Genomic DNA, 26,290 nt, shown 5'->3' on the forward strand with positions numbered 1-26,290 from the left:
ATGTCTGGCTCTACGTGAGTGATCACACCATCATGATTATCTGGGTTGTAAAGGTCTTTTTGTACAGTTATTCTGTGTATTCTTGCCATCTCTTCTTAAAATCTTCTGCTTCTGTTAGGTCCATACCAATAAAGATGGGCTTTCCTGAGCCCATTTTTGCATGAAATGATCCCTTGGTATCTCTAATTTTCTTGAAGAGATCTCTAGTCTTTCCCATTCTATTGTTTTCCTCTATTTCTTTGCACTGATCACTGAGGAAGGCGTTCTTAATTCACCTGGCTATTCTTTGGAACTCTGTATTCAAATGGATATATCTTTCCTTTTCTCCTTTGCTTTTCACTTCTCTTCTTTTCACAGCTATTTGTAAGACTTCCTCGACAGCCATTTTGCTTTTTTGCATTTTTTTTTCTTGGGGATGGTCTTGATCCCTGTCTCCTGTACAGTGTCATGAACCTCCATCCACAGTTCTTCAGACACTCTGTCTATCAGATCTATTCCCTTAAATCTATTTCTCTATACTTCCACTGTATAATCATAAGGGATTTGATTTAGGTCATGCCTGAATGGTCTAGTTGTTTTCCCTACTTTCTTCAATTTAAGTCTGAATTTGGCAGTAAGGAGTTCATGATCTGAGCCACAGTCAGCTTCCAGTCTTGTTTTTGCTGACTGTATAGTGCTTCTCCATCTTTGGCTGCAAAGAATATAATCAATCTGATTTCAATGTTGGCCATCTGGTGATATTGAATCTTACAGAGACACAAAATAGATCTTTCATTTATAGCAATGTCAAAGTAGAATGATAACTGTTGCTTTTCTTCTTTCACCTAAGCTGGCTCTAAAATTTACTCTGAGGAAGAGAGTAGAGATTTTTATGAGTGAAATTGGCTAATGTTAGCTGATCAGTGTGTATTAGTTTAATGAATGAATAGAAAACTAATGCCAGTCAGTATTCTTGACAGGGAACCCTGATAGAAAAATAAAGAATATTAATTAAAATATGTTTATAATTTTTGTTTGTAAAGTATAATCACAATAATTTAATTTTTAGTCTAGTGAGACAGTTTATAATTAGTCCAGTTTTATAGATGAATAAATATAAGGTTAATAATGATTATGCAACTGAAATATACATAACAGGTAAGTGGCAGATTAAAATTAAGTTTAAGGCTTTCTAAAGGTACCTCTCATAAATTTCATTAATATAATTCAATAAGGAACTTAAATATAGTAGATAAATTCAAAATGATGCTAGGGAAAACAATGAGGTGAATTTTATTTATTTTATTGCTGTTTCTGTAGACTTTGGAGGAGTTTGAATAAATAAAGTCCCAAATGTCAAAAACAAAATTTTAATAATTTTAGAAGGAAAACATAGGAAACTATCTTTTACACAAGGGTAGAAAAGAAGCCTTTAAGTAAAACACACAAAAAAGAACAAACCACGAATAAAAGATTGGTAACTTTACTATATTAAAATCATATTTATTACAAAGAACCAACAACGAATAAACTCAAAAGGTGAGTCAAAGACCAAAAATGTTATTTGCAATGTATATGACAAAAAATAATTGTTACTCTGAATTTGTAGGGAAACTCTACAACTGAATAACCCTACAGAAGAATGAACAAAGGAACAGGAATATGAAACTATGGTCAACTTTGCTAGAAATGCAAGGTAAATAAGAAAGACATGCAGAATTTAACTGATAAAATGCAGTTTCACATAGGCTATTTTGGAAGAGTTATAACCCTTGGGAGGAGCACTGACCAAGAGACAGTGGCTTTGAAGGCAGCCAAATTAAGACAACCTTTCAGAGAAACAGCCAAGAGAATTAAATGCGCTCACTTCACTCCTTCACTTCTCTACCTCATTCTGATATCCTACCAGAGCGTCCTACTGGCTGAAACAAAACAGAAACTAGAGGGATATGGATATGTTGATATAGTCCATATGGCCAGAGTGCTGCACAGGTAGGGGTGAGGCAGGGTAGCGAGTATGTCTGGAAGGATAGATGAAAGATAATGTGACGCAGAGCCTTTGATGTTGGTGTCCCCTGCACCAAATGACAAATGTCTTCAAATACTGCATTTAAAAAATGTACAATATGCATACATGAGAAAACTAAATTTTTTAAATGGGGAATGGAGAACATCTTTTACATTTTTATTTTTAAAAGTCTAGATTTCAACACTATATTAAAATTCCTCTGTTGATTCAAGTGCATACATTATCTTTCTCCTGGGAATATGCTTTACAAAATAATCTATTGTCTAGATAGATTACAAAACTAGAGCATTTTAGTCTATAATACTGATTTCAAATAGTACATTTTGATGTTTTACAAAAAAGAGTCCTTGAGGGATCAGTTTTAAAAGATAATTTCCTAGAAACAGTATAGAATAGAGAACTATATTTATTCTCACTGTTCTACAAGATTTTTTTATGTTCTTTAACGCATGACTTGGAGAAATTGCAGGTTCGATCCAGACTACTACAATAAAGTGAGTATTGCAGTAATGTAAGTCATGAATTTTTTTATTTCCCCGTGCCTATAAAAGTTATGTTTAGACTATACTGTAGCCTACTAAGTATGTAATAGCATTATGTCTAAAAAAAAGAATAATGTACAATACTTTAATCAAAAATAATGCTGTTGGAAAAATGGCAGTGATAGACTTCTTCTTTGTAGGGTTACTGCAAACCTTCAGTTTGAAAAAAAATGAAATATCTGTAAAGAACAATAAAATGAAGTATGCCTGTAACTTGTTTTTATTTCACAAAGTTTGCTTTTGGCCTTTGCTAGTAAGAATCTAAAATGTGGGAGTTCATTTTACTCACTTGACTACTTCTTTCAATTATACCCTATGGCACTGAATGAGCGTCTTCATAGCCTAGTTCTCCCTGGATTTAGACGAAAGCATATAAATTGCAATCCAATGAAAGTATCTCCAACAGCTTTCAACTGAGTTTGAAAATGGTTTTCTTTACTATGTGATTCAGGGTAGTATCTGTATTAGTGAAGGTAATCCAAACAAAACAAACTTTTAGTTATTAGTAGTATAATGAAATTCAACAATTCATCCAACATATCCAACACTTGAGCACCTTCTAAGTATTCTAGATGTTTGAGCTACATCACTGAACTACAGAGAAATATTTATGTGCTACAGAAACTCATGTTCTAGCAATGGAGACAAGCAATATGTAATATACATAATAAGTTTATAAATTGCATAGTATGTTAGAAAAGGAGATATGCTACAGAGAAAATAAAAAGTAGAGCAAGATAAGGGAGACTAGACTGTGGGTCATATTGCAGAGTTAGGATTAGCTTCATTGATTAGGTAATATTTATACCAAGGTTTGAAATAAGCGTGCGAGGTAACCAAGCATATAGCTGGAGGAAGAGCATTCCAGAGAGAAAAAAGTCATATATGTGTGTGTGTGTATATAAAAGAGTGTGTGTTCTGAAATTAAAAATGTAAATAAGGGTTAACTTAGTTGGTATACCACCTTTTTCCCTTAATCTCTCCTTTGTCACATCTAAAACACCATACTTTTTACCAAGAGTTCTGCTTCTCAGCTACAGTGGCAACAATAGAATAGTCTCATAATTGCCCATTTACTTTACTTCTAATTATGTACATAACACCAATTCTATTACCACCAATTATGGTAACTGAAAACAATTAAGAAATTTTTTTGGTTGTTTCCATTTCCCTTATTTGTGTGTGTGTGTGTGTTTGTCTTTTTGCATAGCATATTTGCATACAAGGGCATATAGCCATTACATACTATATTTTCTCCCTTTTATTTACATTCACTATTAATTCTATTCATTGTTGTTCAGTCACTAAGTCATATCTAACTCTTTGCAATCCTATGGACTGCAGCATGCCAGACTTCCTTGTCCTTTACGATCTCCTGGAGTTTGCTCAGATTCATGTCCATTGAGTCAGTGATGCCATCAAACCATCTCATCCTCTGGTGCCCCTTTCTCCTCTTGCCCTCAGTTTTTCTCAGCATTAGGGTCTTTTCCGTTGAGACAGTTCTTCATATCAGTGGCCAGAATATTGGAGTTTCAGCTTCAGCATTGGTCCTTCCAATGAATATTTTAGGGTTGATTTCCTTTAGGATTGACTGGTTTGATCTCCTTGCTGTCCAAGGAACTCTCAGGAGTCTTCTGCAACACCACAATTTGAAGGCATCACTTCTTCAGTGCTCTGCCTTCTTCATCCATACATGACTACTGGAATTAATTAATTCTATTAGTTATAGAATTATAACTTAATTCTATAAGTACATGTATATTTGGTGCTCACCACCAGTCATATTGATGTATTGCTCTACATGTGGATTTTCTGAAGTTTGCTATTTAATTCCTCAGACAGGGAACATGGCAAGAGCATGCTACTTCTTGTATGCCAAAAACATATGTGCTATTCTATACTTGCAAGTCAGCTTTGCTGGATATAAAGTCCTTTCCTATATATTAAGCCAAGTTTCTCTGGTATAAAGTTTTTGTTATTGTTCAGTCACCGAGTTGTGTCCGACTCTTTGTGACCCCATGGACCACAGCACTCAAGGCTTCCCTGTCCCTTACCATCTCCTGGAGTTTGACCAAGTTCATCCATTGAATTGGTGATGCCATCCAACCATCTCATCCTCTGTGGCCCTCTTCTCCTCCTGCCTTCAATTTTTCTCAGCATTGGTACTACTGGCTAATAGTTTGAAGATAACCTAGTATTTACTATTTTTGCCTAGATAACCAAATACTTTATTTTTAGGGTTGACACTAAAAAGTACCCTTCTGTTGATTGTTCTAGGTTGATATTCATAGGTACACAGTGTACTCTTTCAAATTATAGTTAAAGATATTTCAGTTTTAATTCAGAAAAGCTTTCTTGAATTATAGTTTTTCATATTATCCCCCTTGCTTTGGCATTTTCCTCAGGAATGCATATTACTTACATGTTGGCTTTTCTTTGTCTGTCTTCAGTATTGATTATTTTCTCTTGATTCTTTTTACCTCATTTCCTTTTTATTTATATTAAGACATTATTTACTGTGTTGATTCATCTTTCTCCACTGTATTTTTTAGTCCAGTCTTAATTTCTAAAATTATTTCTAATCCTTCTTTTAGTTCTGTCTTCCCATTTCTAAGTTTTTCTAATTCTTATATATACTGCCCTTTAAATCATATATTTATATTTTGGTTTTGAAACAGTAAATTACAGTTTAAATTTTCTTATGGGATGCCTATCTGGTATGCTTTGATTATCTATAAGGATGCTATTTTGCTCTATATTCTTTTCTATAGCAATTTTGTGTGGGATTTGTTCCTAGTACAGTAGATGCTGGTCAATTCTATTTGCAGCTAGTTTTCTTGGACTTTCAGAAGGCATAATTAAGGATCATTTTTTTTTTCTAATTTAACAAGTCTCCTGTGTCCTCTATTGTTTTCACATAGTGTGCAAGAATTTGGTGACTTGCTTTCTGAGGCTTTCTAGCTCTGTTTCCCTCTCAATTTTTATCTTGATCTTCTCAGTCTTTTGTCTCCATCGCCCATACCCTATTCAATTTTTATTCCACTCCCACTAATTTCTCTTCACTGTTGAACCCTCTCTTGGAAGGGAGTCCTGCTCAGTATCAAAGTTCACAGAGCCTAAACTGCTCAATTTCTTTAGACTTTGCTGTGAGTCCCTCATGTGTCTCTACTTTTGAAGTGGTCAAAACCATTCTCAGCTTTAGATGTTGTTCTCAAGTTGGCCTCCCATGCTTTTCAGGGAGTGCCTAGGTTGCGATTCTATATTCTTTGGTGGTGGTGGTGGTTTAGTAGCTAAGTTGTGTCCAACTTTTGTGACCCCATGGAAGATAGCCCACCAGGATCCTCTGTCCATGAGATTTCCTAGGCAAGAATACTAGAGCGGGTTGCCATTTCCTTCTCCAGGGATCGAACTTGCATCTCCTACATTGCAGGTATATTCTTTACCATGGAGCCACCACTGAAGCTCCCTATATTCTTTAGGTCACTCCATCTTTTAGTTACTCCATTTATGCTTCCTCCTTCAGAAATTATGGCACTGGGAAGTTCTAGAAGTTGGCAGATTTTTTTTTTGCCACAAACTTGTACTTTGGGGTCAGAAAGAGTGCTATTTTTGTTATCCATATGCTTTTAGTTTTGCTATCTAGTTCTATCTATGGGGATTGGGAAGTTACTTCAACTATACTTCCTCTACTGCCTTCCTAGAATCTCCCTCATCTTGCCTTTTAAGATTAAAATGTATCTGTTTAAGTTTTCACCTCATGGAAGACTTGAAAACATGATCTCATTTTTTCCATGGACTCTTGGAGTCCATAAATCGCCATAAAAATGGTCATAACAATTATCTAGAACAACCTATAAGGTAATGAGCTGTCCCATTTAGTGGATCACTTTCAGTAATTTTTCTTAGCTGAATTCTTGCTAAGACTCAGACCTTTCAAAAGCTGGAAACTGAGAGATAAATGCCAAATATTCTTCAGTTGGAGGCAGCAACTTTTCTATTATGTACCCAGAATCATCTTTCTCAAAACTTCTGTCCTTTAGTAGAAAAACATGATCATGATTTTCCTTCCAGTAGTTATCACTGATCCCATCTGGACCTGAGTAAGCTAAAGATATTTTGGTAGTTGGCATATGTCCACATCTTCGAATGGGTCATATACCAGGGTTTCATTTTCAAGTTTCTCACAATGATATGCAAGATGAGATTTTGATATTTTATTATAGCTTTTTAAAGATAATCAATGAATCATCATAGTCAGCCAATTAATTACTTTTATATTACCCACACAGTTTTTACTCATGATGTTATTTTTTGGGGACCAATCAGTCCCAATGTCTGACTTGTCTAAGATACAGACAGTCTTATTAATGAGTCATTGCCTAACACCCTGAATGATTCAAGAATATCTTAAAACAACAGTTATCAGGATTTCCAAATCCAGGAAGAAGATTAAAGGACATTCTTTAAATAGATACAGTCAGTACCATAGCACCTAATTAAACAGATTTCTATTAGGGGGTGAAAATGTCATTAAATTGGCTGTGTGCTACTGTGATTCAATTTTTTCAAGTAAATCTGTAAAGCCAAACGAATGTTCAAGCAGTCATGAGCTTTCCAATAATGCGTCTATTCTAAATTTTTTTCCCCAGAAATCAACATCAATTTTGTTAGGCAGTGTTCAGAATCCATTACATTCTACTTTCTCAAAAGCTCAGAAAACATCAGCAGCATTATTGTATCCATTACTCTAGCACAATACTAGTTAGTTAGAATTTGTCAGGGTATACCAGACGTGGTTCTTTCAGAAGTGACATGGTTCAAATCTTCAATCCCTTCTCAAATGAGGGAAATATGGCACTCTCACAGGTTGTTGTGTGATATGTTATTACAAGTATTCTGGAGGGTGATTTGGAATTAGGTATCAAAAAGTCTAAAAGAGAATGTTCCCTTTAATTTAGTAATCCCACGTTCAGAAACACATGTATTCTGAAGAATCAATGAGAGCTGTACACCAAAGGTTATGTGAAAACTATTCTCAGGTGGCTCAGTGGTAGAGAATCTGCTGCCAAGCAGGAGATGCTGGTTCAATCCTGCATCTGCAACCCACTTCAGTATTCTTGCCTGGGAAATCCCATGGACAGAGAAGTCTGACAGGCTAAATTTCATGGAGTCTCAAAGAATCAGACACAACTTAGTGACTAAATAGCAATAGCACCATGCTAGTTAGTCACTAAAGCACTTTTAGATTAGGGGAATCTAGAAACAACCATGTTCCACCACCATTAAGGGAACTGATAAAGTATACAACAGCTACATAGATGGTGGAAAATCATGCAGCCATAAAATACCATGTTTGGGAATACTTGGAACTAGGAAATGATCATTATGTTTAATTTTTTTTAAAGCAAGTTAAAGTTGGTAAATTATGAATTTAAATTTGTTTTATGTACACTCAAATAATTACTAGACAACAGATTTTGTGCTATCACAGTTTTCCCCTAGCATATTAAGTTAGTAACATAATAATCTCTATAGGGTTTTCCTTCAAAAAATGCCTCATGAAACATCTTAATTAAGGTTTTTATCAATACCTATCTTGACAATTTATTCATACAGCCAATGATTTCTAAAGGTCTTGCACACTCCAAAAGAGTCAGTACAGAATAAGAGAACAGAGAGTAGAGAGTAAAGGGGAAAGATGATTTAAATATGGCAGAAAGGATGGGTGTTTCAGAAGACCTAGAAATGCAGAATAAGAAACATTTTTCCCTAGTGTTACCAATAGTAAGCAGCCATGATTGGTTTTGTGCAAAGGAATGGAAATGTCAATGTGTGGTTCCCAGTAACATGAATTTAGCAGCAGGAAATACTGGGGCAAAAGTAAAATAAGAAAACAGTTAAGTGGATAAAATGATGTTGGTTTCTGTGTAGAAATAAGGGTCAACCAACTATACCTCCTCTCATTTTGGTGAATTTAGCACTCCATCTAAGATCTTGGATTCTCAGTTTGTAGTTTCCTCACTTCTAAGTATTCCTTCCTCCACCACCTCTCTGGCACCTGCTCACTTTGTCACATTCTAAATTTTGTCATTACAAAAAGTGCCATCAACCTGTAAGGGTCACCTGTCACCTCATTGGTCAGCAGGATTGATTCCATTTCTCTGGCTGGACAGGTGGGAGTCCTGCCATCCTTCTCCACTCCAAGCGTGTCCCTTCTGAAAGTAAAGTGCATTAATTGTCCTTGGTGAAGGAAGACTATTCTCTCATCAAGAATACTGATCAGCACAGTGCCATGTAGAAAAAAGCATGTCACATCAAGAACTCAGCTCCTCTCACTACTATTTTGTTTTATTCCGTTTTGCTTCCTCCTAAATGAGCACATAATAAGAGAATGCAGATTTTGACCCTCATTTCCCATGACTCAACTTTTCTTTGGGGTTTATAACCAATTCTATTGATTTTGGACTGTAAGTTCAAAGGAAAGAGCTTCAAGACCACGATAAGTTCTCTCATCAGTTTTTGCAATCAGTTCCCCAGAGATGTGGGCTGCATCTCTGTCAGTGATAAATAGATCAAAGTCCCTCATTTTAATTATAATTGATACAGAAAAGCATTTTTCCCTGAAATTGTACTAATTCAATTCTGATCACTTAGAGTAAGGTAAAGTGACATTAAGTCTTCCCAGCTAAGTTTAAAATTCTATATTTTTCTGTTCTTAAAATGTTTCTTTCTCTATCAAGTAAATTTTAAAAGATATATTTTGTTACTTGCATGTCAAGACAGACCATGAGTCAAATCTAAATTTCTTTTTAGACTAACACTATAAATCAATAACATCTGTTGATAAGAACTTTCAATGAATATGAAATGTTTTAAAAAATTCTTCATTATAAATGACAATTGCAGTCCTATTTGAGAAGTGATTGAGGCTCCTTGAATATGTCTTTCTCTTTTATGTAAGATGAAAAATAAATATATTTTAAATTAGAATGCTTTTTCTATAGGAAATTATCACTATTCATGAGAAGTGGGAGAATCTTCTTTAGAATGTTTAAGCCATTTCTTTGTCTAAAATCATAAAAGGGTTGGATGGCAAATTGTAGGATAAAGAGAAGCAATATATAGTTTCAGAACAGGCTCAAGAGGCCACTCCAATTTAGTGGGGTTTGCATCTACCTCTGTGACAACCTAGATGGGTAGGATGGGATGGGAGGTGGGAGGGGATATATGTATACCTATGGCTGATTTATGTTGCTGTGTGGCAGAAACCAACACAATATTGTAAAGCAATTATTGTCCAATTAAAAATAAATAAATCATAAAATAAAAATAAAATTATTCGAATCTGTATAACCGTTTGAATAAAGAGGTGTTTATTTGGGGTTTGTTAGGACTGCAGCCTGGAAGACACAGATTCAAGAAGTACTTGAATTGTGTTCCACTGGACTACAAAATGGGGGAGGCTTATACAAGCAAAAACTGCAAAGCCACAGTTAGTTACATGAATTGTGTATCAAGAATTATGATTGGAGCTGGCAAAAAAGTAAGGGTGCTTGTTAAGCGAGCATGGGTTGAAGTCTGAAATGATTGCATCGTTACAAGGGGGAAGGACCTTGAAATACAGGGTTGCAGTTAGCAGATATTGTTTTGAAAGCTACTGGTGTCCTTGGGTTAAGTAAAGAGTAAGATTCTGTTTTGCATATAGGGTTATCATTACCATCTTTCTAAATTCCATATGTATGTGTTAGTATACTGTACTGGTGTTTATCTTTCTGGCTTACTTCACTGTGTATAATGGGCTCCAGTTTCATCCATCTCATTAGAACTGATTCAAATGAACTGTTTTTGGGACTCTGTGGGAGAAGGCAAGGGTGGGATATTTCGAGAGAACAGCATCGAAACATGTATATTATTTAGGGTGAAACAGATCACCAGCCCAGGCTGGATGCACGAGACAAGTGCTCGGGCCTGATGCACTGGGAAGACCCAGAGGGATCGGGTAGAGAGGGAGGTGGGAGGGGGGGATCGGGATGGGGAATACATGTAAATCCATGGCTGATTCATGTCAATGTATGACAAAAACCACTACAATATTGTAAAGTAATTAGCCTCCAACTAATAAAAATAAATGAAAAAAAAAAAAGAGTAAGATTAACTTGAATTTTCTCAGTGGTACAAGGATGTGTATGAGGCCAGTTTCTGAAGGTCCACCTGATTCAATTTTTGTATACCTGAATGGTGATTACTGCATTCTAATTTCAATTTGTCATCAATAATGATAGCAGTGAACATTTGCTCTATACTTACTGTATACCAAAGTTCTGAGTATCTTTTGCTCATTAACTGATAAGAGGACAAAAGAAGTTACATAACTTCCTGAGATCTGGAAGCTTGTATACAGAAGAGGCTGGATTGGAACTCATTTTTTTCAACAGCAAAACTCTTTCATTGCATTATGATATCTTCCAGCAAAAAAAAAAAAAAAAAAAAAAAAAAAAAATTACCTGCTAACTGATGGTAAAGTGCAACATTTTTATATTACTTAAAATCACCTTAATCAAACTTTTTCCATTCTCTGGTTTTTGTCTTTTGAGATTTCTACTCAGGAGATGCTAGTCAGCTCAAAGCCTTCTTCAGCCACTCTCTAAGAGACTTTCAAGGCTATTTTACAAGCAGAAGTAACTGTCTCAGACTTTTCTATTTACTAAACCCATTGAAGCCAATAACCTGGATTATTGGTCTACACAAGACAGAGGAAGAGAAGATGGGAGTATAAAAAAAATTATCCTGTGAGACAAAAGTAAAGTACTGATAAACAAACAACTCACAGAATAATAATGAAGTTTCCTTCCATTATAAAAGCCACTGATCCTATTTTTAACAATTGCCTTTTTTTCTATACGTGGGGCTTCCCTGGTGGCTCAGATGGTAAAACATCTCCTGACAATGCGGGAGATCTGGGCTCAGTCCCTGGGTTGGGAAGATCACATGGAGAAGGAAATGGCAACCCACTCCAGTACTCTTGCCTGGAAAATCCCATGGATGGAAGAGCCTAGTAGGCTACAGTCCATGTGGTTCAAAAGAGTCGAACACAGCTGAGCGACCACTTTCACTTTCACTTTCATTTTTTCCTATTCATACTAGGATTAATCCTACAGAAAGCTTAGTATTTCATGATCTTTCTGATTTTCATATCAGCTGCATTTCAGCTGTGCTGTGTAAACAAATTTAGGCTCTCCCCGATATCTGATGAAACTTTCATTTTACTTTTTAAAACCATTAAAACTGGAATCCTAATCACCATCCAACCTTCTCTGCCTACTCCTCAAATCCCCTGCCATGAAATAAAATCCAGCAGATCTCACTGAAGTTGAATTCCCTTACATGATAAAAAATAAAATATGGCGTTTAAATGCTGTGGCCAAAATAACACTTAGTTTTGTACTTGCCAGGGTACCATATATAAGCTGGAAATGCCCAGATAAAGCATATGATGGAAAAGACTGGGAGATTTGAAATGGAAAGCCATGGGTTGTGGAAATGCTTCTGGCTGATACCAATCTGTACAAAAAAGTCACCATTCTGAGACTCAGATTTCTCATTTGTAAAATGTAAATAATGATATGCATGTGGTAAGGTTGTGGTGAAGATTAACTAGATAATATATATGCTTCACTACTCTCCTCCATCCAACAGAAACTAGCCCACTGGTCTTGGTGCTACATTTCCTTGCAACCCACTGATGAGCCTTCCCTCTCTAGGGAAGCGACGGCAAAGTCTGAAGCTGCACTTGACCTTGTGCCCACACTAGGTCAACAGTGGCCTGCCTCTGCCACTCACACCTAGTGGTCTTCAGGATCCCCAACAAAGTTAACTCAGAATTCTGAGACTTCAGACAAAAACTAGAAATTCTGTAAAAGTGGTATTATGCAAAGGAGAGAGGAAAGAGAAGAGCAATGTGAGATTTCTGTAATAAACGTGTGTGAGCAGAGAGGTAAAGCAGGTGCTACCTTAAAGGAATAAAGACTTAAGGATATGGTTTTTATATCTTACTAGTATCTTTCATTGATTGTCTGGATATCAACTTTATTGTTTTTTTAATAAACAGGAATGAAGAGAGCATAATTTATGCAAAGGGTCCCCAAGTTCTCTGTTTCCATTGGAAGACTGCTGTGCAGGGGTGAAGAAGCACAGATACTTGTAGACTTTGGAATATCATATATTTGGAGTGCCAACAGTTATTTGATTAAAGGCAGGAGGAGAAGGGGATGACAGAGGATGAGACGGTTAGATGGCATCACTGACTCAATGGACATGAGTTTGATCAAGCTCTGAGAGTTGGTGGCAGGTGACAAAGACAAGTGTCTACTTCTCACTCATGTATGGGGTGGTAGTGAAATACCTTTGACTGTGTCTCATATCTCCTTTATTCCAGGACCCAGACTGAAGGAGTAGCTCTGTCTCATTTGCATGGCAGTGGTGAAAGGGCAATGGTGGAACCACATATAGCTCTTAAAGCTTTGGTTGGAACTTAGGGTACAATGTTCCAGTCACATTTCTTTGGCTAAAGCAAGTCATATGTTCAAGCCTATTTTTAGAAGAGTGTGTGTTGTGCTCAACTGCCTAGTCATGTCTGATTCTTTGTGACTCTATGGACTGTATAGCCTGCCAGACTCCTCTGTCCATGGAATTTTCCAAGTAAGAATACTGGAGTGGGTTGCCATTTCCTTCTCCAGAGGATCTTTCTGACCCAGGGATTGGACCCCTGTATCCTGCACTGGCAGGCAGATTCTTTATCGCGGAGCCACCCAGGAAGCCCCATTTTTATAAGTAGAGGGACTATAACTCTCTATAGGAAAACAGGACAAAAGCATGCACAGAGAGGAAGTATTAGAGCTGAAATTAAAGCTGAGATTCTTCTGATCCTTAAATGCAGTACTGTTATACCCAGCATGCTCCAATGGTGAATGGACACAGTTGGCCCTGAAAATTCATCTACTGATGAGTGAATGAAGGAAAGAAAGAAGAATGAATGAATGTCATCCATGCAGTTTCTCCTTTCTTATGTGAGGATTCTCCTGGATAATTATTGAGACTTTGATCACCAGAAATCTTAAATGTCTACACATAACTCATAACTGTGTTGGACTGGGCCAAGGAGACTGGGACAAATGCCAAAAGTATACCAAACAGAATCTAAAAGAAACACAGTAATAGGAGGGTTTGTCTACAGGATAATAAGCACCACTACACTTCAAGAGCAATCTTTTAATAAAAGCTAAAGATGAACAACTGTTACCAGTAGGACACTGAGAATGATAGACATGATGCTCATCATGACTAAAGGTTCCGATTCTGATTCCTGCACAGATATGCTCACGAGAGTGAGTGAAAGATTTGGTTTTAAAGGGAAAGAAAGTGAAAGAGAGAGATACTCAGTGGTATCCAACTCCTTGCGACCCCATGGACTAAACAGTCCATGGAATTATCCAGATCAGAATACTGGAGTGGGTAGACGTTCCCTTCTTCAGGGGAATCTTCCCAACCCAGGGATTAAATCCAAGTCTCCTGCATTGCAGGTGGATTCTTTACCAGCTGAGCCACTAGGGAAGCCCAAGAATACTGGAGTCAGTAGCCTATCCCTTCTGTAGTGGATTTTCCTGACCCAGGAATCGAACCGGGTCTTCTGCATTGTGGGCAGATTCTTTACCGGCTGAGCTACCAGAGAATCCCAGTTTTAAAGTGGACTGTCAGTAACGTGCACCTATGCACATTGAAATGAAAAGATTCTTGCTTCTTGGAAGAAACTCCATGACAAACACAGACAACATACTAAAAAGCAGAGACATCACTTTGTCAGCAAAAATCTACATAGTTAAAGCTATGGTTTTTGCCAGTAGTCATGTATGGATGTAAGAGTTGGGCCCCAAAGAAGACTGAGTGCCAAAGAATTGATGCTTTTGAAATCTAGTGTTGGAAAAGATTCTTGAGGGTCACTTGGATAGCAAGGAGGTCAAAACAGTTAATCCTAAAGGAAATCAACCCTGAACATTCATTGGAAGGATTGATGCTGAAACGTAAGCTCCTATACTTTGGCCACCTGATGCAAAGAGCCAACTCACTGGAAAAGACACTGATGCTGCTGAAGACTCAGGGCAAAAGGAGAAGGGGGCAGCAGAGGATGAGATGGTTAGAATGCACCACCAACTCAATGGATGTGAATTTGAGCAAACTCCAGGAGACAGCGAAGGACAGGGAAACCTAAAGTGCTGCAGCCCATGGGGTTGCAAAGAGTTGGACACAACATAGCAACTGAACAACAATGCAGGTTGAAATTCACAGATCATCATTTCAATTCAGTTTTCTCCCCAATTTGACTGCCAACTGCCTTCTTAGTCATTCAGCAAGTACTTATTGTGAATCAGTTAGATGCCAGAAATGATTTAAGGTATGGAGGATATAAATCAAAAAAGGAATAAAAATTTCCTTTTCACATGAACCTTCTTTGCTAGTGCAATAAACATAATGATGTCTCTCTCTGCATATGTAAGAAAATAAAATATGTGGACTGTCAGATGGTAATAAATTCTACATAAAAAAGGAAGAAAGAGAATAAGTCATCTCAGAGGAAGAGATTGGTAGTGGGAATTGTAATTTAATAGAAGAATTTGAGAAGGTGACCCTTGAACAGTATGCAGTGAGGAAGGAAACCAGGCAGATCTAGGTAAAAGTGTTCCAAGCAGAGGAAACTGTTAGTGCAGAACCTTGAAGTGGGACAGTATCCAGCAGGTCTGAGGAAAAAGTGAGCAGCCAGTGTGGCTGGAACTGAGTCAGCAAAGAGAATAAAAGGAAAAAACTAGGTCAGAAAGGGTAACAGAAGGGAGAGCAAACCATGTTATACTGCAAGGCATTATAAGTACTTTGACTTTTTCTCTAAGATGGGAAAATCATTAGAGATTTTTGACAGAGTAGTGTTATCATCTCACTTAGAATGTAAAATGATCATTCTGGTTTTGTCTGCAAGGAGAGAAACAGGGAGATCAAATAGGTGGCCAGTTCAGTAATCTAGATGAGAGATAACAATAACTTGTACCAAGTTGGCAGTGGTCAAGATGGGGAAAATGGAGCTTTCTTGATGTATTTTGAAGGTAGAGATGATATAATATACTGATGGGTTGGACTTTGGGTATAAGAGAACCAGAGGAATCAAGGAAGTTTCAAGGTTTAACTTCAGCAACTAGAAAGATGGTGTTACCGTTATAGAGATAAGAAAGACTATCAGAGGCTGAGATTTGATAGAAAAATAAGAAATTTGATTTCTAGCAGGTTAATAGTAAAAATGACTATGTGATAATCAAATGATAATTTTACTTAGGAAGTAAGATAAAATTTTTGAATTCAGAAAAGAGGTGCCGCTGAAGATAAAATTTGAGAGTCAGAATACAAATGCTTTAAAGCTATGAGATTGAAGGCAGTCATCAAGAGAGTAACAACAGAGGCAAAGACCAATCTTTCCAGTTCAGAAGGATGAAAAGAAACCAGAAGAGGAGATTCATATCCAGTCAGCAGGGTAGGTGAAATCATAGATCCTGAGATTATTGTTGACCTAAAGTCTAAACAAAGGCAATTTGGTGGAGAGGTATAACACTGACTGAAGTGAGTTGAAGAGGAAATGGAGTAGAATCTATTTCCAAGTGTAAGATTAACCTTAGGAAGATAAGCAGTTTATACAGTTACAAAAGGGAAGGTAGTGTTATAAGCAGGAGCACAGATGTAGACAGAAATAGAGACATGATGGTAGAATTGTGTGCAAGTTTTCTTCAGACATTTCATTTCTAGAGAAAATAGTAACCATTCCCAGGAGCCAATAGTGGGTTTTAAGGATAAAACAAGACAATAAGCCCCAGGTAGAGTCACTTGTGCTAAGCCCCACATCACCAAACCAAGACTTACCCATAGTTTCAGCTCTCCCAGAAATGGAATCTTAAATCAATCAATCAGGAATTGCCTGATTGGTATTAGTTCAGTGATCTACCTTATACACCTCTGCCATTCTTAAAGGAAAGTTGAGATGACCAACTTGCTTTTTTGCCCAGTGTAACTTCTTCATTCCTGCTCCCTTTTTCCGATAAAAGCCTTGCATTTGGTACAGAAATTCAAGAATTCCTATCTGCTAGATTGGATGCTGTCTGATTTGAATCAGTTTTTTCTTAAACTCTTAAAATTTTTAATACACCTCAGTTTGTCATTTAACAGGTTGAAATAGTCACCTAGAATAGAGCAAGAGAATGAATGAGCTGCTAGGTGCATTATTGCTGGAATCATGTTGCTGGGCTTTGCTTAAGCACAGACATGAGTATGATTTTTATGAAAATAAAGTAAGACAAATCAGGAAGGATATGTATTTTTCTCTAGCTCTATTCTACTGTGTGGGAGCAGAAAAGAGTAGGCAGAAATTTGGATTTAATTAGAGCTGGGGTTTTGCCAGATATAGATGATAGAGACAGTGCCAAGGGAGTTAGGGGAGAATCCAGGGACATATCATGATGGAAGAGGGAATCTAAGCTTCATGAGAAGGAAAGCAAGAAGGGATAGGTGGCAATGGACAGTGAAAATGTGGAAGTTTCAGTAGATTGTAGCTCCTGGTCAGAAAAAGAAACGTTTGAAGTTGAGATTATGTGGATGCATTTTAGCTTATGTAATAATAATAATAATGAATGTGAAGGAGAAGAGTAAAAGAACCAGCTTAAAACAAAACATTTTTAAAACTAAGATCATGGCATCCAGCCCCATTACTTCATAGCAAATAGAAGAGGAATAGATGGAAATAGTGACAGATTTCCTTTTCTTGGGTTCTAAAATTACTGCAGATGTTGACTGCAGCCTTGAAATCAGAAGACAATTGCTTCTTGGAAGGAAAGCTATGACAAACCTAGATAGTGTGTTGAAAAGCAGAGGCATTACTCTGCTGACAAAGGTCCATGTAGCCAAGGCTATGGTTTTCCCAATGGTCACGTATGGTTGTGAGAGTTGGACTGTAAAGAAGGCAGAGGGCCAAAGAATTGATGCCTTTGAACTGCAGTGTTGGAGAAGACTACTGAGAGTCCCTTGGACTGCAAGGAGATCCAACCAGTCAGTCTTAAGGGAAATCAACCCCAAATACTCATTGGAAGGACTGATACTGAAGCTGAAGCTCCAGTATTTTGGTCATCTGATGAGAACAGCCAACTCACTGGAAAAGGCCCTTTTGCTGGGAAGGATTGAGGGCAGAAGGAGAAGAGGGAGTCAGAGGATGAGATGACTGGATGGAATCACCAACACAATGGACATGAACTTGGGCAAACTTCAGGAGATAGTGAGGGTCAGGGAGGCCTGGCATGCTGCAGTCCATGGAGTTCAATCAGACATGACTGGGTGACTGAACAACAACAACAATGAAGTCAAAAGTATGACCTTGGGATTAAACAGGTGAGCAAGAGAGATGAATCATTAAAACAGAGAATGTCAAGGAACTGAGAGACTAATGGATTGAAAAGATCATATAAATGGACACTAAAATCACCAAAAACTGGAATGCCCTGGCAGTCCAGTGGTTAGGACTCTGTCCTTCCACTGCCAAGCCCTGGGTCTGATCCTTGGTTGAGGAACTAAGATCCTGCAAGCAGTGTGACATGGAAGAAAAATCACTAAAATGATGGCAAGAATAAAACTAGAGTTAACTGAGCCAGGAACTAAAAGCTTAAGGCAATGAGAGGGAGTATTCTGGGGGTCTGTGGATGATCAGAACAAGGAGAGAGAGTGGACATTATAGTATGATGATATGTGGTATAAAGTGTGCATATATGTGTGTGGGAGGGGGCAAGGAAGAGGAAAGGAAAGTGGTCTAAAGTGGCTAAGAGGAGCAAGGGGTACACCAACATCTCCCAGAGACCAACAGCAAGAGGGTTTGTGATGGAAAATATCCACCACTTAGAGCTTCTACTCAGCTTTACCCTGGTGATTCAGATGGTAAAGAATCTTTCTGTAACACAAGAGGCCCAGGTTCAATCCTTGGGGTGGGAAGATCTCAATCCAATGGCTACCCACTCTAGTATTCTTGCCTGGAGAATTCCATAGACAGAGGAGTCTAGTGGGTTACAATTCATAGGGTTGCAAAGAGTTGGACACAACTGAGCAGACGAACACTTTCATACATAGGTTCTACAGGGGGAGCAATAAACTTAGAGTGACTGAGTTTTTAGTCAAAGCAAGACAGTAAAGGGGACATTTAGTGAAGAGTCAGAAGATATCGGGAAATCTGCTCATGATTGACCTTGTATTTCAGAATACACAGCTTTAGGAATTTAGGATTTTAGGAATGGAGGTAGAGTGTGTGATGGGTTGGGAGAAGTCTGTATGGAGTGGTAAGGGGATGAGAATCTGAAGGATAAAGGATAACTTGGGAGCACTGAGTCGCTCTGGATGATGGGAAGCAGACATAAACATCACAATGAGCTCAACTCTGAAGGTGCTGAGGCAAGTAGTAATGATGAATCTGTGAGTATCTGTGAAGGGGGAAGGGCAGGGCCTGGTTGTGTGTTGATGTGGAAGTAAAGGAGAGTTGAGGTCCTCTCTGGACTGACCAGGTCTCTCAGATTTCTCCCTCCTTCCTGTGGACACCACTGCTGATTGCATTTGCATTTTACCCCCAGTGCCCTCCTGTGCCCAGAGATGGTGCTCGTTGAATGAGATAAGTCATCAGTGAGCATTAGTTAGATTTGAGCTGTGGAGATAAGGTAGATGGAGAAATTTTGCAGACCTTGGAATGTCTGTGGAGTTTTTCAGTGTTTGCCTCTCACCATGTGATACCAGACGCTGTTCAGCTCTGCCCAGCCAAACAATCTGGGTGTGACTCATCACTGACTCACGCCAGCTCGTGTCGCCTGCAGTGCTCGCCTTAAGTCACAGTGACCTTTCCTGACTACCTGTAATGGCAGCACAGTGGGGACCGCAGTTCCTGGACAGTGTGCAGTGATGGGGTGGTGAGTGGGTGAGTGAGTACTGCTTCTTGTTCCTGAGAGTGAAAGGGAAAGTGAAGCCAAGAACGGGGTTTTACTGTTACATTTTTCTTCACTCAATTGAGAAATGTATCTGAAAATTACTGTAAAACTTCCTATTTTTAAGAGGTGATTTTGTTTTTTTTTTTTTCAAAGAGTCAAGGACTTTTTAAAGACATTAAAGGATTCACTGCTGCTGCTGCTGCTAAGTCGCTTCAGTCATGTCCGACTCTGAGCGACCCCATGGATGGCAGCCCAGCAGGCTCCTCTGTCCCTGGGATTCTCCAGGCAAGAACACTGGAGTGGGTTGCCATTTCCTTCTCTAATGCATGCATGCACGCAAAGTGACTTCAGTCATGTCCGACTGTGCGACGCTATGGACAGCAGCCCACCAGGCTCCTCTGTCCATGGGATTCTCTAGGCAAGAATACTGGAGTGGGTTGCCATTTCCTTCTCCCAAAGGATTTACTACTTTTAATCATATAGAATAAAATACAGAAATACTGAAGTACTTCCTTTAGAAACGTTATGGTTGGAGAAAGAGTTTCCATTTTTAAGAGTGATAAGACTAGGTCATCTTAAATCCTTTTTGACATAAAGTTTGTATTAATCCATAAGATCTGAAAAATTCAAATATGGTTTTGATTGTGGTAGCGTGCTTGCATGATTAGCCGCTTGTCTTGTGGGACGTTTTGTGACCTCATGAACTGTCAGCCCTCCAGGCTCCTCTGTCCATGGGATTTCTCAGGCAAGAATACTGGAGTGGGTTGCCATGCCCTCCTCCAGGAGATCTTCCTGACCCAGGATTGAACCCAAGTCTCCTGCAGGCAAACTCTTTACTGCTGAGCACTGGGGAAGCCTGATTGAGGTAGCAAGTTAGCCAAATGCCTTTACAGTGTTCCCAACTGCTATGAACTTAATTGTATCCCCTCAAATTCATACACTGACACTTGAACCCCCAAAGTGACTATATCTGGAGAGGAAGTCTTTAGGAGGTGATTAAGGTCACAGGACTGTGGCCTTTTAAGAAGAGAAAGAGGAATTTCGCTTTCTCTCTTTACCATGTGAGGACACAGTGAGAGGGCATCGAGCAGCAAGCCAGGAAGGCAGCCCTGACAGACACTGCCTCTGCTGGTATCTTAATCTTGGACTTGACATCCCCAGAATTGTGAGGAAATTTCACTTGTTTAAGCCATTCAGCCTGTGGGATTTTGTAACAGCAGCCTGAGAAAATTAAGACGTTCACCTGCCTGCCTTTCTAGGACTGACGTTTATTACTGAAGGAAAAATTGATTTACATCTCCGTCTTGTTTGGGAGATAAATTCTGAAAATTTGTACAACAGTCAAATATTTGCACAACTTAAGATGCTCTCTTAGACTGCCAATGTCTCACTAGTACGGACTGTGTCTACTGGTATACCACCAGCACACTGGTTGAGTGAAAAAATGCATGCAAATAATCTCTTTGATGGTGAGCAACTGAAAGAAGGAAAATACTGAAAAATATGTTGGTTTGCAGCACACACATGAAATGAAAGACTTACTGTCTTTAGCACCTACTTCTGTGCTCATTAAGTGTCAGGATACTGTGCAGCAGAAAACTCGTTTGTGCTTTTTATTTTTCTAATTTAAAATTACTGGCTTGATACTAGCTCAGTCAGTATCAAGATTCTATCTTGAGATCAATAAAAACAATCATGTTTTAACACCACTGTAGACTTAGGTACCTGAGATTTGGCAATACCCTCCAATAGATGTCAGCACATAAAAAAGAAAAAAAGTTTATTGCACATAAGAATATCTAAGTACATAAAATTCTTACTCCTAGATGTTTTTAAAGCCATCCCCGTGGTACTTCAACATTATTAGTACAAGGCAGATTACCCAAACTTTCATTTTTCCTTTCAGTTAGCTTGATTTTGTAAGAGAAGTCATAAAGAGTTACAACTCTTATTAAAAGAGAAAGGAAAAATCATTTAAAAATATAACTTAGGTCTGTTCTTTGACCTGTGGTGAGAGTCCCGGCAGAGTGAAGTTGAAGGCCAGCACTTGGAAAGGGAATCCTCCTACACTGTTGGTGGGAATGTAAGTTGGTGCAGCCACTATGGAAAACAGTATGGAGGTTCTTCATAAAACTGAAAATAGAATTACCATATGATCCAGCAATCCCACTCCTGGGCATACATTTGGACAAAGCTATAATTCAAAGAGATACACGTCCTCTGTTCATAGAAGCACCATTCATAATAGCCAAGACACGAAAACAACCAAAATGTCCATTGACAGATGAACAGATAAAGTAGATGTGGTACATATATAACAATGGAATACCACTCAGTCACAAAAAAGAATAAAACAATTCCATCTGCAACACAGATGCAAATAGAGATTATCATACTAAGTGGAATAAGTCAGAAAGAGAAAGGCAAATACCATGTGATATCACTTATATGTGGAATATAAAATACGATACAAATGAACCTATCTATGAAACAGAATCATGGACATAGAGAACAGAGTGCCAAGGTGGTTGGTGGTTGCCAAGGGAAAGGGTTTTGGGGGAGGGATATAGCAGGAGGTTGAGGTTAGCTGATAAACTGGTGTATACAGACTGGATAAACAACAAGATCCTACTGTATAGCACAGGGAACTATATTCAGTATTCCATGATAAACCACAATAGAAAAGAATATGGAAAAATTATAACATGCATGTGGATGTGTGTATAACTGAGGCATTTTGCTTTTCAGCAGTAATTACCACAGCATTACAATTCAAGTGTATTTCAATAAAAATTAAAAAGAAAAAAAAGGCCAGCTCTTGGAAAGTAGAATTCATTGCCTCCTTGCTGGGACAGCAGAGGAGGTGTATGTTTTCCCTTCCATAAACCCAGATGGCACATTTTTACATTGCGTTAACCTACAAAAGGAGACCTGGAATAGTTGGCCCCTGCAAATGTGTGAACTTTGTATATGAAAAATGTTAACAACAAAAGCATCAATATGAGTGCCTGGCCCATCCAACTAGAAATAATCTGTGACACTTGTGTGAAGAACTAATGACATCTGTCAAGTTTTCTGTCAACTCCTCCTCTCTTCCTTGTTTCTTTCGCTCCTTACTTGATATGCTTCAATCTATCAGTTGCCCAGTACTAATCTCTTCCTCCTGGGAAGACAATGTGAAAAAATAGCAAAGTACTATTTCTCAAGTTTTAGAATGAGTCAGCAGGTCCATTTAATAGCTGCATGATTTTAGACAAGTTATTTCATCTCTTTATTACTCATTCTCCTCATTCCCAATAAGAGAAAAATAATTGTACCTAATTTTTTGGTTGCTATATGAATTAAGTGAAATAATATAGGCAATTCTCCTTGCATACAGCAAATGGTCAAAATCTTAGCTATCATTTCATTTTGGGATTCACGCTAAGTGAGATTATTGATCCACTTTTTTAGGTCTTCTGTCTTATTCCTTTCTACTTCTAAGAATAATGGGGAAGAAAAATTGTTGATTCCCACAGAGAAATTTTATAACATTAGACTTCTGTCCTCTTGTGGGAATTCCTCAGCTCCCTGTGCATCTTTTTCTTGTCTCCTTGTTTCTCAGTTTTGTCTCATTTTGCGGTTTTCCATCATTCCTTCCTCAAGGTCAAACGGTTTTTCATCTCTTTCTATGGGAAAGCCTGAACTCCCTATAGTCTGTTTTGTTACCATCAGAGCATCTTCTCTATGTTCATCTGAGTGGGTGTTCTCAGCATGAACTGTTCTCTTTCCCTGTCTTCTTTTGCCAGGTAGCTGGGTTGACTGTGTCCCCTTTTGCTTTAGAATAAGGGTCTTGGAAAATTTTCATAACTTTTTCCTTTTGCTCCATTAAGTTACAAACAAAATTCATATTTATTGAATTTATAGAGGCTACTGCTAGGTTCTTACCCCTTCACCTTCACACTCTTTTTTGCCTCCTTCTTTTCAGCTTTATTAGAAATCATTCTTGTGCCTGCTCATTCTCTGACTCTGTTTTCAGAGATCATGTTTCATTTTCTTTACCCACCAATCTGTTTTCGAGCTCTGAGTTTTCCTGTTTGTTCTTCATCCCTTGGATCAAAATTTTATTCTCAAAAGAGAAGAAAACTGTTTACTTGATCATTTTTTTTTTCACCTTTTATATCTCAACTTAGATGTCAGGAAATTTACTATGATGTTTCAGGTTTCTAATTTTACATATTCAGTGTATATTATTCTTCTGTGAGACACATTTATCAAAATTAAATTACTTCTCTATTTATTTGTCAGCTGCTGTTTGAGACCATAACTTGCTGTTTTGTTCAGGGATATAACTCTAACACCTAACACCATGACTAGCAGATAGTAAATTCTCAGTAAATACTTGAATGGATGAATGAATGAGTGAATGAACATATGATTTGTACAGCCCTTTCCCATTATTTCTCATGGTACAAGACAACTTCTTTGACTAGTCTGTCTACCAAAGCTAATCATCCTCTACTATAATACAAGATACCAGACAAATAATTCATCTATCCCTCCATTCCAGAATTTTATATTTATACTTTTCAGTTCAAATGCAAATAAGTATATTTGCCAAACTCTCAGGGATTCAAAATATCTCTTTAATCAATTCCCAATATGTAGCTATTCTTTCATCCTTAGTTTGCTCAGCAGAGTCATATGGTTTCTGTCTGTAAGGGTCTCCCTTTTATGCAGACATAGAAAACAGACTTGTGGACACAGAAGGGAAGGAGAGGGTGGGGTGAATTGAGAGAGTAATACTGAAACATATATATTACCACATGTAAAATTAGATAGCCAGGGGAAATTTGTTGTATGATGCAGGGAACTTAAATCCGGTGCTGTGACAACCTAGAGAGGTGGGAGGTGGTGGGAGGGTCAAGAGTGAGGGGACATACATATACCTATGGCTGATTCATGAAGTTGTCTAAGAGGTATGCTGAATAAACTTTAAGAATTAAAAAAAGAAAAGATTCTCCCCTGTAATCTCTATGGTTTGAAAGCTCCTCTCAATGTCTCTGAAGCTGATGCTCAAAGTCAGTCTCCTCTTGACAATGTTTGCTAAACAGTCTCTTCCTCTCACTGTGGTCCTCAGTGTTTTTCCTTATTCTTTCTTATATTCCTTGTCTTTATCATTCTTGCTGAAGATGAGAGAGGCAGAGACAGGTCTCTTTCAGATCTGTTTCTGCTGCCTTTGTTTTGTCTCCTCCCAGCAGGTATCTTGGGATTTAAGCCTGACATCCTTCCACTACCTTTCTGCCTGCCTGTTCCACAACCTGGGTAGGCTTCTTGCCTGTCAGCACTTTCTCCAGTTGTAGTTTTTCACTGTTCTTTTTAAACATCCTTCCATGCATTTTTATTATTCCTCTGCACTGTGGAGGAAATTCTTGGACCCTCATGATAACCTAAAAAGTTGGCAAGCATCAGATAAGATTTTGGGAAAACCACTAACTGAGCCTGAAAATGTCATCTCCTAATGTGTGAAGCAGCTACATGTTTTGGTGGAGAATTTGACTCTCCAAAAAATGTTTCATGTGAACTGCCTGTAAGAAAGTCAGTTATAGAGATAAAGGTCAATTTTCCCAGGGAGTATTTATGTCCATAGAAAGGGAAGACTTTGAGCCCGAAACCAAAGTCCTCCAGTCATCTCAGCTTGGTCTGGTGTGATCTTCAGTGGGAACCAGAAGCCCCGTTACTCAGATCAGCTGCTGGTACAGAGTTAGGAGCAGAGGGGAAGCTGGAGGAAGAGAGTTTGAGGAATGTTGACTAAGGTGAGAATTAAATAAAGATACCTTGCAAAAAAGAGAGCAGTTGTGCAGGGCCAAGGCCTGGGAAGGTGGGTAAAGGAAAAAGGAAAGTATTACATGGATTAAAAATTGTAATTTTAAGATGGTTAACCAATACACTGAATCCCTTCTTTAATTACATTTGGTTGTTAGATGACTTTATTTATTTATTTATTTATTGGACTGTAATGCTGTGCAGAGACTGGCCCACAGGGGTTTTTGTTTTGGTTTGGTTTTTGTTTATTGCTTTTTGTGGGTATTTTTCCTTAATGTTGTTCTTTTAGGATTTCATTTCTTGCCTGTGGTTTTGTATTTAGTAATAATTCTCAGCTGTGCTTCTGATGAACAAAACCAGCACAGATCTTATACCATGAGTAAATTTTCACCATGAATGCCTGACCACTGGGTAGATGTGAGTCATCCTGGTTCTTGGAATATAAGTACAAGTCAGTGGGGAGAAAGTACAAGTGAGGACAGGATGTTGTAGGCAGGCAGACTGGCACAGCATTACATGAAATTGTAAACTTGAAAGGAATGTAGTTTTTAACCTGAACTCCATGGAACCTCAGTAGCATAAGACACCAGAGTCCTTTTAGGATGGCAAGAGGAGTTGGTCATGGGGGATCAGTCAAGTCAAAATGGCAAAGTAGGAGGTCATGAAACTCACCTCCCTTCACAAACACAACAAAAATACATCTATATGTAGAACAGTTTGCATTGGAAACTGGCAAAAAGACTCCTTTATAACCAGGGCTGTAAGAAAGAGCCATAGGTAATCAGACAGGAAGGCAAAGAAAGTGAACAGGTTGGGACCTGTGCCCCTGGCAGGGGGCTCAGAGGAAAAGGATGAATACACGGTTGAAACCTGCTCTGGGAGTGAGCAGCGAAGGC

The sequence above is a fragment of the Dama dama genome, chromosome 15 (assembly GCF_033118175.1).
Source record: "Dama dama isolate Ldn47 chromosome 15, ASM3311817v1, whole genome shotgun sequence".
NCBI classification, from domain to species: Eukaryota; Metazoa; Chordata; class Mammalia; order Artiodactyla; family Cervidae; genus Dama; species Dama dama.